Source organism: Aphis gossypii, chromosome 1 (assembly GCF_020184175.1).
Source record: "Aphis gossypii isolate Hap1 chromosome 1, ASM2018417v2, whole genome shotgun sequence".
In the NCBI taxonomy this organism is placed as follows: domain Eukaryota; kingdom Metazoa; phylum Arthropoda; class Insecta; order Hemiptera; family Aphididae; genus Aphis; species Aphis gossypii.
Window position 1 is genome coordinate 16,945,029 of NC_065530.1, and position 16,902 is coordinate 16,961,930.

Genomic DNA, 16,902 nt, shown 5'->3' on the forward strand with positions numbered 1-16,902 from the left:
ATTTGAAATTTATATGTAAAAATCGACAATCGTATACCTATGAATTTAATTATTATTCACCATGACGTGTTTAATATTGATTTTTATGATTTCAATTTGAAATTATAAACAACGAAATTAAATTAAATGTAAATCGTCTATCACGGTTTATATATTGATATAAAAGTTAAGAGACAAAGAGGTACTTATTTAAATTGTCTATTTGAAATATTAAGGGTTTATATGCGTTGAATATTATACGTGCGTATTTAAAAAATAAATATGAAGTAATAAATTGCTCAAAAAAAAAAAAAATGTATTTCATCAAAATTGTTTTAATTGTAAATATTTTTGATTATCACATAATAAGTTTATAAAATTAAGTTTTAAGTTTAAAAGTTTGTGTATGTATAGAATAGTCAATTATTATAAAACAAACATTGATAAAATAAAATATCATTTTACGATTAGGTAGTAAATTTGTTTGGAGTAGGTTGGTTAGATTACCTACGGTTATCTACGAACTGTACTAAGGGACTTACAGTAGAAATATTCGATCGTATTTTAATTTCACAAAAAAAAGTTAAAAAAATGGTATATAGTTATTTTGTCTAATATAGCTAAGTTCTTTTGTATATTTTGTTCAAACCATCATAAAAGCACTTTCTACGGTCAACTTGAGATTTGGGTTACAATAACGTTGTAGGTATATGTACACTGTACATACAAATATATATATATATATATATGTATATGTATATACTATATACGTTATACATATTATTGTATAAGATATATTTTTTTTTTCAATATTTAATTTCGTTTATATTAAAAAGTAGAGTAATTTTGTTGTAATGTTATCTGATTAATGAAAAAAAATATATACTATTACATTTTAATCGTATACGTAAATAATATTGCAGTAAAATAAATAGTACATCTTGTAATTGTAATAAAAATTATTTATCTATTCGACGTAAGAATATGCATCAAGTATAAAATAATTTTTGCAGATGTAATACGGGTTATGATACGCATTAGTATTATATTACTAATGCGTAATGTGTGCTATTGCCTTTGACCACTTATTCGGCAGTACATAAGTATAAAAACGCATAAACGAGATGTCGAAAGATAGTTACTGCGGCTATACGAAATTTTTACGTGAACTTAAAAATATTTTCGTCAAAGTTTACATGCAATTGTTTGTGATGACTTCTACGGCGTTTGAAAAATAATATTTAAGATTTAACGCATTTCGGGGTACTAAAAGTCATATTGTCGCCTTCTGTCACTTTGGACTTCAACCACGCAATTGAAACTTGAAAAGGCCGCAGCATCATGAATTTGACAATAAATACAAGTGTATAAAATGGAAATAAGTAACAATAATAATTTATAATAATTGTAAAATAAAACTCATTACACGACAATGATGAATAGTAGAAAAAAAAACCAAAGTGGAGTAGTCAGACAGGCGTTAGCCGGTCGTCGTTCGTTGAACAAATTTTTAAGAAGCTAGTAAGTTATATGACTAATAATAATAATTTAAAGTAAGTGGGTGTGGACAAAGTTGGCAGTTGTTACTCATAGTTTGCGGATGGTGGTGATACTTAAGCACACAGGTATGCGTACGTATGATGATGGCAATGTATTTATAAATACGATAAATAAATAATATTAATAATGATTTAAAATGTTAAACGAATATAATCAACGTATACCGAACATTATAACACTACAACAGATATACTTATATAAGTGTAACGATTATAGAAAATTTTAGACATTTATAAGAGTAGTACGTGTATTACACTTGTGTATTTTTATCTTATATATATATATATATTATAAACCATTAAAACAGTAAATATAGATAGTTAAAAAATATTATTATAGTACAATTAAAACTTTAACTTAATTTTATGTAAGAGTATAATATATTTTAAACTTAGGGGACGAATATTGCTCATGGCAAGTATACACGATACTACACGGTTCTGAAGCTTTATATAATATATTATCATAAAGCTCTCTAGAGATCTCGATTAACATTAATCGACTAAACTCACTTGAAGATGAAATAAATTACGAAACTAACTCAAATAAACATAATATTATATATTACATCCCTTATGAAATGATTATGTTCATTTTATGTGTACACAGAATTTTTTCTATTATAAAGTGCAAACGTTTTATTTATTTAGGGATTTATATGCTCTAAACCAATAATAAATGAAATAGAAATATGCAAAATATGAAAACAAAAATGTTTATGTTTATTAAATTGAAAAAAGTTTAATATATAAAACGTGTACTAAAATAATTGAAGTGTACATACAACTTTTAAAAATTCACAAGACTCATTTGCTTAATATATTTCGAGTATTCACTCACCAAATTAAAAAGTCATAAAGTAGAATAAATTAAAAAATGAATAAATTTTTATAATATTTTATATGTATTACATGGAAAATTACAGTTAAATATCGTTGAATATCATCACATAGGTTTTACATTAGTTGTTTGTTATAGTTTTTGTAGATATAGAAAATGTTATCTTATTATAAACATGTATCCGAGCTCTTTCGATAAAAATGTATCGATTGAGTAAGTATTAAATATTATAAAAGGTATAAACTTAATACTATTATTATTCTGTTTTTTTTTTATATTATAATATAAATTATAGTTTAAAAAAATGCTTAATTTTATATTATATAGGTAGTATTTAGAAATATTACAAATATGGAAAAATATTCAAAATAAAATTGTACACACATAAACGCATTATTGATTTGAATATACATTAGTGAGTTTAACTTACTTAATTACTGTTTTATACTGATAAAGGAAAAATATGCAAGTGCGTATAACTTTATATTTCCGGACACTATACTGATTATTAACTGCATAATATACGTTATTTACAGTTAAAATAGTATGTGCATTCGTATACAGTGTACACTGTATAGTCTATACACTATAGTGTTCTTAAACTTTAAAATATACGTTTAAACTTTTATAAACTTAAAGTTATTCATTAGTATGAAATCGTTTAATATAGTTCCACTATACTTACTGCTGCGGAAAAATCGAATGATTTGAATATCACTAAATCGATGCTCAAGCACCGCCAATAAACTTTTATTTTTTGAACTAATGAACTTAGCGCACCGGAGCCCGGACACGATCCAAACTGATTTGTATTCGCAATGGACACTCTGGTGGTTTTTCAGGGGAGCTTCGAGTGTCAAAAGTTTCCAGCTAAAACCATCATTGGAATTGAACGAAGTCGAATCGAAATTCTACCGGTGAATCGAGGGGATTGATGTCTCTGTGTCTCCCTCTCTCTATATTTGTATCATAAATTTATCATACAACACATAAATAGAATGTTTATATAATTTCTACGTATATTGTCGTATAAAAAACGAGTTTTATCCCACGCTGGATTAAAATAATGTCACTTTGTGTATAATATCACAGTGCCGTGACGATGAGGCATCAATACGGTCTGCGGCATACAGTAATTCACCTACGCGTAATAAAATTTTATTGAAATAAAACCGCTCTTGTTATTGCCATTAATAATGTAATTTATAAATAATCAACGCACTTGATTTATTCAGCTGTTTTCCGTGTCTAATATTTTAAAGCGTTTGACTAGCGTGAATGTGAGGAAAAAAAGTATATTTATACTTCGAATGAACGAAATTATACTTGCATATTTTATAACGTTGCCGTAAAAGATAACGAATTTGCAGTGATTACAATTAAGTATTCGCGTAGGTTTCACGTTTAACTATCGAACACTCAACAAGACTATAAAATATTAAAATTAAATACATATTTATATTTAAATACTCGATCGTTTTCGATCGGAGATTAGCGCTGTAGAAGATCGAACTGTCCACGTACACAAAATTGTTAAGTAAATTTAATTCCTTTTATAGGAAAATTTGCAAATACAATCAATTTGGATGAACAATTTTCAAACCGTATTTGATTTTTAAATTTTTTTTAACTTTCATATTTGTATGTATAATTATTCTAAACGAGCAAAGATCCAAGATAAATAATATAAATAGTTAAGTTAACTTAACTATTAACTAGTTTTTTAATTTGTACAACATAGCAACAATCCTTATTTTTTTTTTCATGGTCCCTTTAAGTTTAAATAAAAGGAAAACATTTCTTTGATAATTTTAGTGTATATGAATGTTTATATTTTTTTGTATTACATTTACTTTACTCCAACACTTAGTATTTTTAATTAAAAAAAAAAATATTTGTCTTCGTTAATTTACCATAATCGTTATTTTTATATCATATTATATTACTATGTTAAGTACATTTTTCTATAACTATTCACATTTTATGCATAAAAAATTTAACAAACTTTTTTGCAATATTACGTATTTAAAAAAAAAAAATCAGTTTTCTGTATAGACATTTTACAAAGATTATATAGATTTGAAATTAAATAATTTTACTAAACTAATGCTAAAATTATATAGAAGTTTTCAAATAAAACCTGTTTTCACAAAATTTTTATGTAAACAGAGTATAAAATGAGTTTGCCAATGATTTCAAATTAAAAAAAAAAAACCCTTTCCCAATTTTAATCCATCAAACTCTATTAAAATCACTATTTAATGTAATAAAATAGTTTGTTTAAAAAAATGTTTACTTTTTAATCACTTAATCTTCTATGTAAGACGATTAGGTACAATATTGGAACAATAAACGGCAGTAAATTAACTTAAGTACTAAGAACATTAGGTGTTAAATTTTAGATTTAAGATCCAACATATCACCTACCCTATATATTTATTATTTATACCTTAATTAAATAATAGATTTATAGTACTAAGTTTATTGATAAAGCTGTTGTGGATACTTATATGGATCTACATTAATTTATAATATATACGTACATGGTTACACGTGTTACAAGAAAGTTGCAAATAAATATTATTTAATTTTAAAATTGTTATAAAAAGGTGTATTAATTTAGTAAGGTTCAGAAAATGTGCCTATTAATTATTATACGTACCTAAACAAAATATCTAAATTTTGTGTATCTTGTACTTCAATTACTGTTGTTATTGGTTCGTGTGGTTCGTGATACTGTTGAATGGATTTTTATTTTTCATTTTTTAAACAGATACAACATCGGTAATTCAATTTAACATAATAACTATGGGTTGCCTTTATAGGTTTGCGATTTATAAACAGAGTGATTCACCAAATATGCTCAATGCTCATCCTCACTTTTTCTTTAGCGATGAATTTATTCAAATTTTGATTTTTATAATTTTTATACGATACACTTAAATATCACAATTTAAAATACTTGATATTTGTTGTTCATGCTTATGAACAGAGTGGCGTATACAAACTTCTGTTTTCTTTTTTAAATGAGAACCTTTATTATTGAAGGAAACTAAGGGCTGGCCATGCTTGATCAACCACTCTGTATATAAAATACAGCGTTGAATAAACACGCGATCGCATGTATTATATTATGTGTTGAAATAATCATTATACGTTCGAGTAGGTATACGATATATACAAATCTATTTAATTTTTAACCGTTTGCATAAAAGCAGAACAAACCGAATAACGAAACTCGCGATAACGGCATCGCGGAGAAGACGCGCGTGGTGCATTTATTAGGTATTTATATACGTTATGTTATGTACATAATATGTTATATACTATTCGACTAGACAAATACGACGCACTCAACTTACATATATTATTATAGATTCCGTCTCTTCGAAATACTTAAGTTGCGGGAAATCGTTAAAAGACGGATTTGCGGTAAATGTTTCACGGTATATAATATACATAACATATTATCATTATATACGTGTACGCGAATATCCCCCGGAGAGCTTAGAATCTATATATAACGGCTGTGAGAACAAATACGACGAGCACCGAATAATTGGAACAATATAATATAACGAATAACTCGCGTTTACTCCATAATATATACCTTGTAAACGCGTGTATATGTATAAATATAAAGTAAATTAACTTGGATAATATTTCGAGGAGCAATATAATACATTATTCTACGGCGCACGATGAAGATGGTGTGTACCATCGTGTATAATATTATACTTATACGGTGGCGCAATCCAGAGAGCTTTACGAGTTTTTTTTTTTTTAAAAAAAGTTATAATAATATACCATTTGTGCTGAAATATTAAATAATAACGAGAGTGACATTTTATATTTTCATAGGAAATGACTATTAATGTATGCGAGAACGTCTGCAGAACATAAACCGTATAGAAAATACTACGTAATATCGTGCAGCTATTGGTTAGATAGTTTTTTTTTCATGTAGATATAGTAATGAAATTTGATATGTTAACAATTTATAACTTTTTATAAAAAGAAGTAAACGCTATGTACATATACTTTTCGGTACCGGCGAATTTAGGTGCTAAAATTAAACGAGATGTTGGTAAACAACCCCGAAAATCTCTTCAGTCGTGTTCTAACGTATGCAAACGCACATGTCGCTACTGCTTCAATTTGCAGGTAATTCTGAAATCATTGTGTTTATGATATCGCGATGCGTTTATGCCCGAGTCGGTTCCTTCTATTGCTCTATTACTTGATACACGATATTGTACACACATTATAAATAAAGATTTTCGAGAAATTATCAGGTTCGAAGACTGTCCGATATGATTTCGGTCTTATAAATAAATGCATACCTATATCACTTATAGCTAGCAAAACGGCACGCGTTAAAAACTATGGGCTATGGTATATTATATTATAATAATATTATGATGCGCATAAACGGTAAGGCGAAAATCGAAAAGGGAGGAAAAAAATTAAAAGAAAAACAAGCACGAATGAAGACCTAATACCCCGCGACGTGCCTCGTGAAAGAGAAAACAGTGTAATTGCCGTCTTGTGCGCGTGTATACCATAACAATACGATAATGGTAATAACAATGTACAGGTACTTATATAACGCACGGACTATATAGCGGGCAATATGCTGTAGTCGTCGTTCTCGTTCGGAAAACGGAGGTAACAAAAAAAAAAAATAAAAATAAAAATATGAAATAAATGGAATTAAAATAAAACCATATACCTACCTCCCTATTTATATAAACTGCAAGTGTGTGTATTTATATATATATTTAATATTGTGTGTATAATTTATTTTTGTTTATGTTCCCTTTTTTTTTTTTTTTACCCCGTTGTTAAGACTATTGATTGGACGACGTTAATGCGCTCTCCTCCGCTCACCGTGTTCAAATATTGATGTTCACCCCGGCGAAATATTCTGCAAATAAATAATAAACATTATTACGACTGAATTAAAAATTATACACGGCGGCCTATAATGTTATGTATATACATATAGAAAAGTGTATACGCACTTTGTTATGTTAATGCGGGCTCGGTATTTACATATTTGACACCAAGGAACACCGACAACACATACACACACACACACTAACTTGTAGGTATAAGCACAACCGATCTGTATTATTATATCTACCGTTGCAGCCTCTCCTCCGATCCGTTTCCGTTGCGACGACGATAGTACACACACACATATATAATATATATATATATATTTATGTATAATTAAAAATCGTATAAAAATTATGTTGTATAAATACGCGTAGGTATCTGTATATTATAATTATTAACGTTATATGCACGTCGAGGGTTTGCGGTTGAAAAAAATAAAAAACTACCGACAAAAGAGATGGGACGCTTTTATATTTATCGTCGTTCTGTACACCGTACGTCATATAGAATGTGTATGAGTTGCGGAAGATCGACTTCGCCGTTAAAATTATACAACAATATTTTAATCGGGTAAAGGTTATACACTAAATAATTTTATTATACGAATATACTGTGTATATAACTGTGAGGTGGGTGGCGTTACGGAATCAGACGGTCCTCTCTTTGGTAGAACGTTGTACGCTTTTCTCGTAACGATTATTACATAATATATATATATATGTTATTTGGCGTACCTATGGTTTTTTTTCCACCCCACGTACATTATATATTGTAATATTATTTCGTTCGGCATTGTCTGTTTAGGGTGCGCGGTGGCGAAGGATTTTACTGTTATCGTTTCTCCTCCGTCGGTACAATAATAATAATACATAGGTATCTTACCTGTACGGTTGTTTGTATATTATTATAACATAAAATTATTTTAATATCAATTCCGTAATAACATTCTGTGATGCTGAATTTTCTGACCGATACAACTGTCAATGCTTAATGAAAATATCGCGTCTGACCACCTCGCTACCACATTATTTTTTTCAATTAATATTTTTTAGATTTGATTTTTAATAATTTTAACATCTTTTATATTCATTTATATATAGAGCGCCATGATCGATACAATTTTCCCGTAATATTTTTAAGGTGAACTTATAGTAAAAAAAAAAAAAAAATAGACTCGACCATTTCTTGTTTCTTAACAAAAAACATGATAGCAGAATTATCATACAGTCAATTTATGTTAATATTCAAAAGTAATTAAATCGTTAATAATTTCCATAGTAATTATTCAACTTTCAAATATTAACGCGGGTATTTAAGACTTAGATTCATAGTAGGAGGTGAATAAAGTAGTATTATATTATTATAATACTATATTGCTACAGTTGGCGTACGAGGTAAATACCCGTGTGACACATACATGGTGTACCATTTATCCATTTATTATTATTTCGATACAATACGTACATTGTACATAAATATATCGTCCATAAATCAAAAACAAGGATGATTAAAAATTAAAATTAAAAAATAATTGAGTGGCGATGCTGAAGTTTCTGAAAATTTAACAGAGCCCGGGAAGTTTATTATTTGTTAATATTTATTAAATATATAATGTGATACAATTTCTGACACTGTGATGATAAATTTTAAGTTATATGATTGAAAATTAAAAAAATTAAAAAAAAATTTATTTTTTGTCCTGAATTATTTTTTTTAGTAAAATGGATATCGCTGTTATTATAATATACGTATTAATCTATTATGTAGACACATATAAATTGGAAAACACTAAGCGTCACAATAAAACACGATGTGGTACAAGAAGGTGTCTCTCAAAATTTCACTATTCTTATCTTATCTATAAACACTTGCTTACAACAAAAAATAAAACAATGCATTTTTTTTCTTCAAAAATATCTTATGCTTATGTCTTACTGCAATTACGTAAAAAATATGTATTTGAACATCAATAACATTACTTGTGTTTAATTTTTAAGTAAGTATATATAACTATAGTTTTTGAAATTTAAACAAATAATAGTAATGATAAAAAATGAATGCACATTATATATTTCTAATATTGTTATACGCAAAAGTATAACAATTATTGTGTTACTACTTCATGTTGCCATGTTTTTATGTAATATTTATTACTAACACAAAATGTAACTATAACTGTTTTTTACCACTTTAGTCAACGTAAAGATTGATACAGCGCAGAAACGCCACAATAATATGGTACGAATACATGACAAGTTTAATATATTACGAGTATTTCGATATGTCAACTACAAATATACCGCACAACTTCAGTCTATGATTAATATAGTATTGTTGGATGTAAGTACGCGCATTACGTATGTATTAGAAATGCAAATGTCATATTCGTATTAAAGTTAGGTACACTTATAAAATTATATTTTTTATCAATAGATAGAATATATTATACTCGGAGTTTGGTTGAATATTTTTTATAGAAGGTCCTAAAATATAGATGCTCCAATACAAATGAGGCGCAATATGAGTAGGTAGTCATTTGAGAGAGAACTGCAGGGTTATTATCAACATCGTGTCTCAAAATGTATTTTCTACTAGTTACTAGTAGGCAAAAACCGCGTTTTTAAACCTATATGAATCTGTAAATTCAATCCAAAAATACGAAAAAAAAAATGAAACTGTTAGTGAAATATTCTTGACATAAACCCATATATGTGAGGAACCTAATAACTGGTCCAACGGGCTTTTCCGAGGTTTTAACAACACCATATTATTGTATACGAGTTTGAACAGTTAGGTAGGTAGTTCATTCTAACATTTATACTTAAATTCTTATACGTTGTGTAAGTTTGTAGATTGTAGATATAAGGATGAATATTTTGACTGTTATATTTATAGAGCTTGCAGTGCTCTAGTGTTTAAATTAAAAGCCATCAATAATTTTTTATTAAATATTTAAAAACTGTTTGTAAAATAAGTGTAAGTACATAATAATTGTATTTTCTTCGATGTTTGTTATGGTATCTATAGTATCCTGGGTTCAAATAATTATCCCTGCAATACAATGCTACAAGGGTTTCAGTCACATCACAATAAATGCGATTGGGGTAAGGGTGTCATAGCGGCTAAGACCGAAAAATATATAATTTAAGACAAAACAGAAAAAAAAATTATTAAAGTTTATAAATATGTAATTTACATTTGTTTATTTAAAAACCATAAATAAATAAATATTAATTTATATTTATATTTAATATAAGCCGCTTAAAAGTAGTAAATATATAAGAGATATGTGGGGAAAATGTTTACATAAAGAAGTAATCACTTATCAAGAAAAAATACAAAATTGAATATGATTATAAGTATTAGATATCAATGATCACCATGGATCTTGTGCAACTCCTTATTCTCTCGTAAATGCACAACTGGACTAAAGTATATTTCTCATTCCGTGTATAATATAATTTATTATAATATAGGCACTTTCAATAACTAAATTTGGAATTGTATTTATTGATAACGTGATCGCATTATTATTTTTAGTAACTATGGTAACAGGAACCATGTTTATCCGGAACTGTTTTTAATGATGTAAAATTTAAATAAAAACTTATTGCGCCTTATGAAATATTTTGGGAATCATTAGTTTTAAGAACTATGCATTGATTTCATTTAACTTTGTTCTTGTATAAAATAAAAAGCATAGTTTGAGTTTTTTTTTTTTTCATATTTTGTTGTTGTAAATATTATATAATATTTATGAATACGCTTTTTAAATTTTAAACTAGATATTTCTTGGATTTATTTTTGTTATTTCTTCCTAAACAAAATTCCTGCATTAATTATTTTATAGCTTAACTTTTCCCCTTTTTTATGTTATGAGTTCAAAGAACTTAAGAATATGTATAGATATATTATCTAGTTGGTATAAATAAATTAAACGTTAAAACTACTGTTAGTGGATTGGTTCTTAAATTACGTAATAAACCAAAATTATAATTTTTTTATTATAGGCTTAAAATAATTTCTGAAATTAATTGTTAGGACCATCCGAAAATGTCATTGTCTTAAAGTAACAATAATATATCTTAAAATTATCTTGTCTTTGTAACATGATTATTATTATTTTATTCAGAAGACACATCCGTGTGACTTATGGAATATTACTCGTATCTCTAACAAGTTCGCTTAAGCAATATTTTTGTTGTCTTTATAATTTATTAGATGGACATCATGTAAAGTGATAAGTTGATTGTGGTATTGTAATTTTTAGTTAAATTTTATTAAAAGACTCTAGTCTTTAAGAAAAAGTGATAGGTATTTATAATCAAAAATTTAAAACACTGTAATTGATATGCTTACAACATTGTATGATTTTGGTCTGGTTAAATAATTTTTTTTCAGTATAAGACAATAATAATTATGAAATTATAGCCATCAAAAGTAATATCAATAAATTAACTTTAGAAACTAATTTGGAGAGTGAGAAAAGAGCAGTTAATGAAAATTAAATAGTACTATTTTTGTTATAATTTCAATTTCGATAAATCTTTTCAATATTTCATTAAATATTAAATATGTGTTGGCTTGGAGATTTTCTAATCTTCACGGTGGTCAAAGGCATGATGTTAGATGCAACTTTAAGATTTTATACTTTGTTAAGAAATTGCCAAAAATCTCGCATATTAAATTATGGTTGTAAACATGCACAGAAGCAGTATTTATTTTGAAATTTAAAACAATAGGTACGTCAATGACGATCAGTTTTCGTTTTCAAGCGGCCGAGGATTCCAATTGAAAATAAAATACTACGATAAATATAATAGATTGTATTTTAAATTTTCACTTGATTTATATTATTATATAGGTTATATAAAAGTCATTTTATAGGTGGAAAATACCTATTTTGGTTGAAAGCATTCAACATAATATCTTACAATATGATAGAGATTAATCATAGTATCGTCTGCTGATAATAGGTTGACTTAAAAAATAAACCTCATAGTATATTAATTTGTTTAGCCGATCGCTATAAACCGGCAAATAAAATACCAGACAAACAATTGCATTATTAGTATATCATGTTACATACAAACTATAGAAGAGCAAGTGTCCATCATAATATGCCATTATCCGTACATTTTTCATAGTCAGGCAGAGCCGTACCGTTAAGATTTAGCGCCCGGGGCAAAATTAAAAATATTAGCCTCCTAATATTCTAAAAAAATTTTTTGGCGCCCCGTTTAAACAATTTAAACCATGCGTCCGGCCCCCCACGGCTCTGTAGCCAAAGGAGGAACTAAAAACAAATCAGAGTTATACATTAATTAATTTAGGGAAAATAGTTAAATTAAAAAAAATGTACTTACTAAAATACTTTGAAGTAGAATGTTTTAAGATTAGTTATGTATATAGGTACCAAAAGCTCTTGAAGGGTTGATAGAAAAAGTGAATACTATTACAACGATAAATAGTGTAATTTTTTTGTAAATTTTTAAATTCATCTAAACATGAGGTTTTAATAAATTAAAATCTATGTATTCAATACGTACACTACTTAACTTGGACAGCGATTAACATTTTACGTATACGTTATTCTTACGATAAAACGAGACAAACATTATATGGATTGATAGGGAAAAGGGGATAGTCATAAATTATATTATATTATGATGCATAAGACTTTAATCAAAATTTTATTCGCAGCTAAAAATAATTATTTTTCAATTATTTGAAAAACTCGACAATTTTGGATGTACACCCTCTTAGTCGTTTATAGGAGTTCAAAGTCAATGTTGAAACGGTGTCGCTGTCTAGTGAACAACTATTGAAACACAGATTTCACGTTTCATACATAAAACTATATTATTGTTTCCACAATCAGACCAGAAACGCACAGAATACTCAAAAATAAACGATAAAGTTCGTCGAGGGGAATTATCTTTTCCTTTCAAGCCCTTGGGGATTTCAAGACCCCGGTGAAACAATTTATTCTTTGTATATGAGTTATTAAAAAAATATGTATCAGTTATAAATATAGATTACCGATATAACTGTTTAAGAAATAATAATTTAATTTAAATTTTATACTCAGTGCTAAAAACATTACATTTATGTTAAATAATTACTAAATTTCTGATAAACACTTTAGTAATTTTTAGTATAATTTTCACTAACTTTTTTGCTAAGTTAAAATTTCATAAAAATAAAGTTGTTGAAGGGATTTTTTTTAAAGTCTTAGTTAGATTTATTAAAAACCTTTTAGTACTTTTAATTTTTTACAAGTATAAATTAATTAATTGGAGAACTAAATAATGATAATCTTTTAAGAATAATAAATTTTCAGCAAACATTTTCTCATGTATAAATACACGTAATGTGATTGAAAATTATAGAAACCATATTTTGATACACCAACAAATTTGCTCAATCGTGTCGCAAAAAAGGTATTTTATGTTTAATTGTGTCATAGCTCATAATATAATATCCAAAATAATCAAAATGTTGTTAAATTTTCAACATTGATTTCGCTTTTTATTACACAGTTTTTAATATTATGTGGTCATGCACTTGGTATTAACGATTTAAAGCTGTTATTCTTTTTATTTATATTCTTTCAAATTTTATTTGATAATATCATTACCTTAACAGTAAAGTTAATAATAATATACGTAAATATGAGGTTTTGTTCCCACGAATAATATTTTTGAAAATCAAACAAAACTTATAAAATCATTAACATTTATAATTTAAACTTGAAATTATTGTTGTAAGAATAACTTTCTGGTAATTTTGTATTACGTTTTTTAAATTTTTACTTTCAAATAAAAATATCATCGCAGAAATACTAAAATATTAAAAAATCAATTATCTACAAATATTATACATCATTTTTAAATGTACATAAAATCCACAGTATGCTAATATAAATATTTGATGAAAAATTCAAGTCTTTGCAAACTATTCATTTTTGAATTTCAATAAAAAACAAGTGTTCGATGCATTGATAAAATTTAAACTTCAACTCCTCATTTAATTTGTATCCTCTAAATATCTTATACTGTGTTAATGCTTATGTTAAGTTTTTGTTTGAATGCTTGTTTTCTCTGAAATCGTAGAATTTAATTTTGCCGGAGACATGTGGGTGTATCGTAAATAGTAATTAAAAAAAAGGTTGGAAGTTATAAATACGGAATTACATCGTTATGATCTGATTAATATAATTAGTGCTTAAATATTTATTGCGTGATAAATAATAATGTAAATTTTACAAGAAATTTAGCATTAAAACACTATTTTATTATCGTTTTATCGCGTGGGACGTGTTCGCAACGACGCGAACTACCCGTTTTGTGGTTCTATTAATCTAGATTTAGTATATTTTGTTACACATTTTAGCCATTGGTTATCGATAGACGTTTTAATCACAAATCAGTCAACTTGGAAAACTTAAATTAAATGGTATTCGGTGGTATTTATTGGTCGATAACAATATGAAATATGAATTGACCAGTCAAAGAATATCATTTCACGTGGTTAAGCAAATACGAAATAAATCAAATAGTACCATTATTTTTAGAGCCAAAAGACACGTATTATACACTTTTACTTAGTCAAATATTGATTGAGCTTTGAAAATATACAAATTCTTATTATTGTTGATATGCTTTTTGTGGATGTAAGCAATCACAATTATTTGATTACAAATCATTTTTTTCAAAAATAAATATTTTTTAGGCTTACGATGAAAATATAGGTTTCATTAATTTAATTTGACTTCGATCAAAATTTTTAAATTTCATTATCTTCAGGATTTATTCAAGGAAAAAATATTTTAACACGTCTGATTTTTTACCTACTTAATAGGTACATATATAATATATATAATATATAGTCATAGACATACATTATTATAATATAAACGATGGTCAATAATTCATACCTATATTTTTGTTATTATATTCACCAGTTTCAATATATTTTGACAACTATATATAATTTTTATAACTTTGATTGTATATCAATCCTAAAAATACAATTCATGTTTGTGTCATTGTTGTTAAATGTATTTTTATTTATTATTATACATTTTCATTTTTAAGTATTAATATAATTACAAGCTTTCCAATGAAAGTGCTTGGATACCTATAGCGAAAATATGATAGTGATTTATTGGCATAATTTTATTAAATACCAAATTCAAGTAATAAATCCAAACATTAATATTAATCCGGAGAAGAACCTAATATAGTAAAACTTATTATTTTATTCATGACTAAATTATATTTATAATCATAACTATTAGCTTAAATCTTAAGCACAGACACAATAAGTATTTAAATTGTTACCTACTGCTTTATAATAGGCAATTAAATCAAATTGAATGCGAGTTTCTACATACAATTATATAAAAAAATCAATAATCATAGAAGTTTTCTTTGACATACCAAGCACAGAAATATAAAATTATTAAAAAATAAATTAATATTATATACAGGATGAATTGGTATAATATGTTATTAAAAGCTAAATATATACAGGTAATTTAGAAATATTAAAAAAACGGTTTCGTTTGACGATCAAAATCCATAAAGAAACATGGAATTTGATAAGTTTCATTAGAGATGAAATACGATTTTTACACCTTTGGAAAAGAAGTTTAAGAATGTTCTACAAAATTTAGTTAATATTTAAATAAAATATTATTACTTACTCATTTAATATCAACAGTCAACAAATAATATTTACATTGAAAAAATATTTAAAAACCAGAAAATTTCATTTAAGTTAAGAAATATTTAAATTATAACACTTTGTTATGCAGTACTTGCACTAGAATAAATCACTAAATCTATTTTTTTTATGCATGAAAGGTGTTTTCCAAGTACACTAAATTTTTTTGAATGCCAATACAGTCATAAAATTGTTAGAAAAATAAACGAGAAAAACAATTTCAATAATATTTTATTACTTTAATTAATATCCTGGCAATGTAATGATTGTTTTTTTATAAATAGGTATAGATGACAAACATCAAATAGTCATCAAATATGTTTTTTTTCGTTTCACTCTAAAAAAATATTATATCTGATATATCAGCATCTTACATATTTTAAAATATTTATTTAGAATAGTATTTATATAGTGATATGTTATTAAACTATTCTCTAAAGAGTCCATATAGCCAAACCTACAATTAACATCTGTACTGGTTCACTCAGTGTAATTAATAATCTAAAATACAATTTTTATTTTAGCAATATAGACTATATTATGCTATATCATCTAAGAGAATTAAAATAGGAAATATTATCTCAAAAGCAAATAATACGTTTTATATGAACATCAGGTTATTACTATCCACTCAATTTAAGTACTTTATAATATATAATATTATTTTGAAAGCTAATAATCTTGGTAGTTGAAACTGTACCTCTACTATGAAAAAAAAAAATGCTAATATTATGTTTATTACAGAATTACCTAAATACAAATATAATTTTTATCATAAGAAGATAGTAGACAACATATTTACGTTTTATCGAAATGATAAACAACTTAAATATAGAATTAAACATGTCTTGCAATGTATACAAACTTATAATTATTAGACTTTAATGTTAA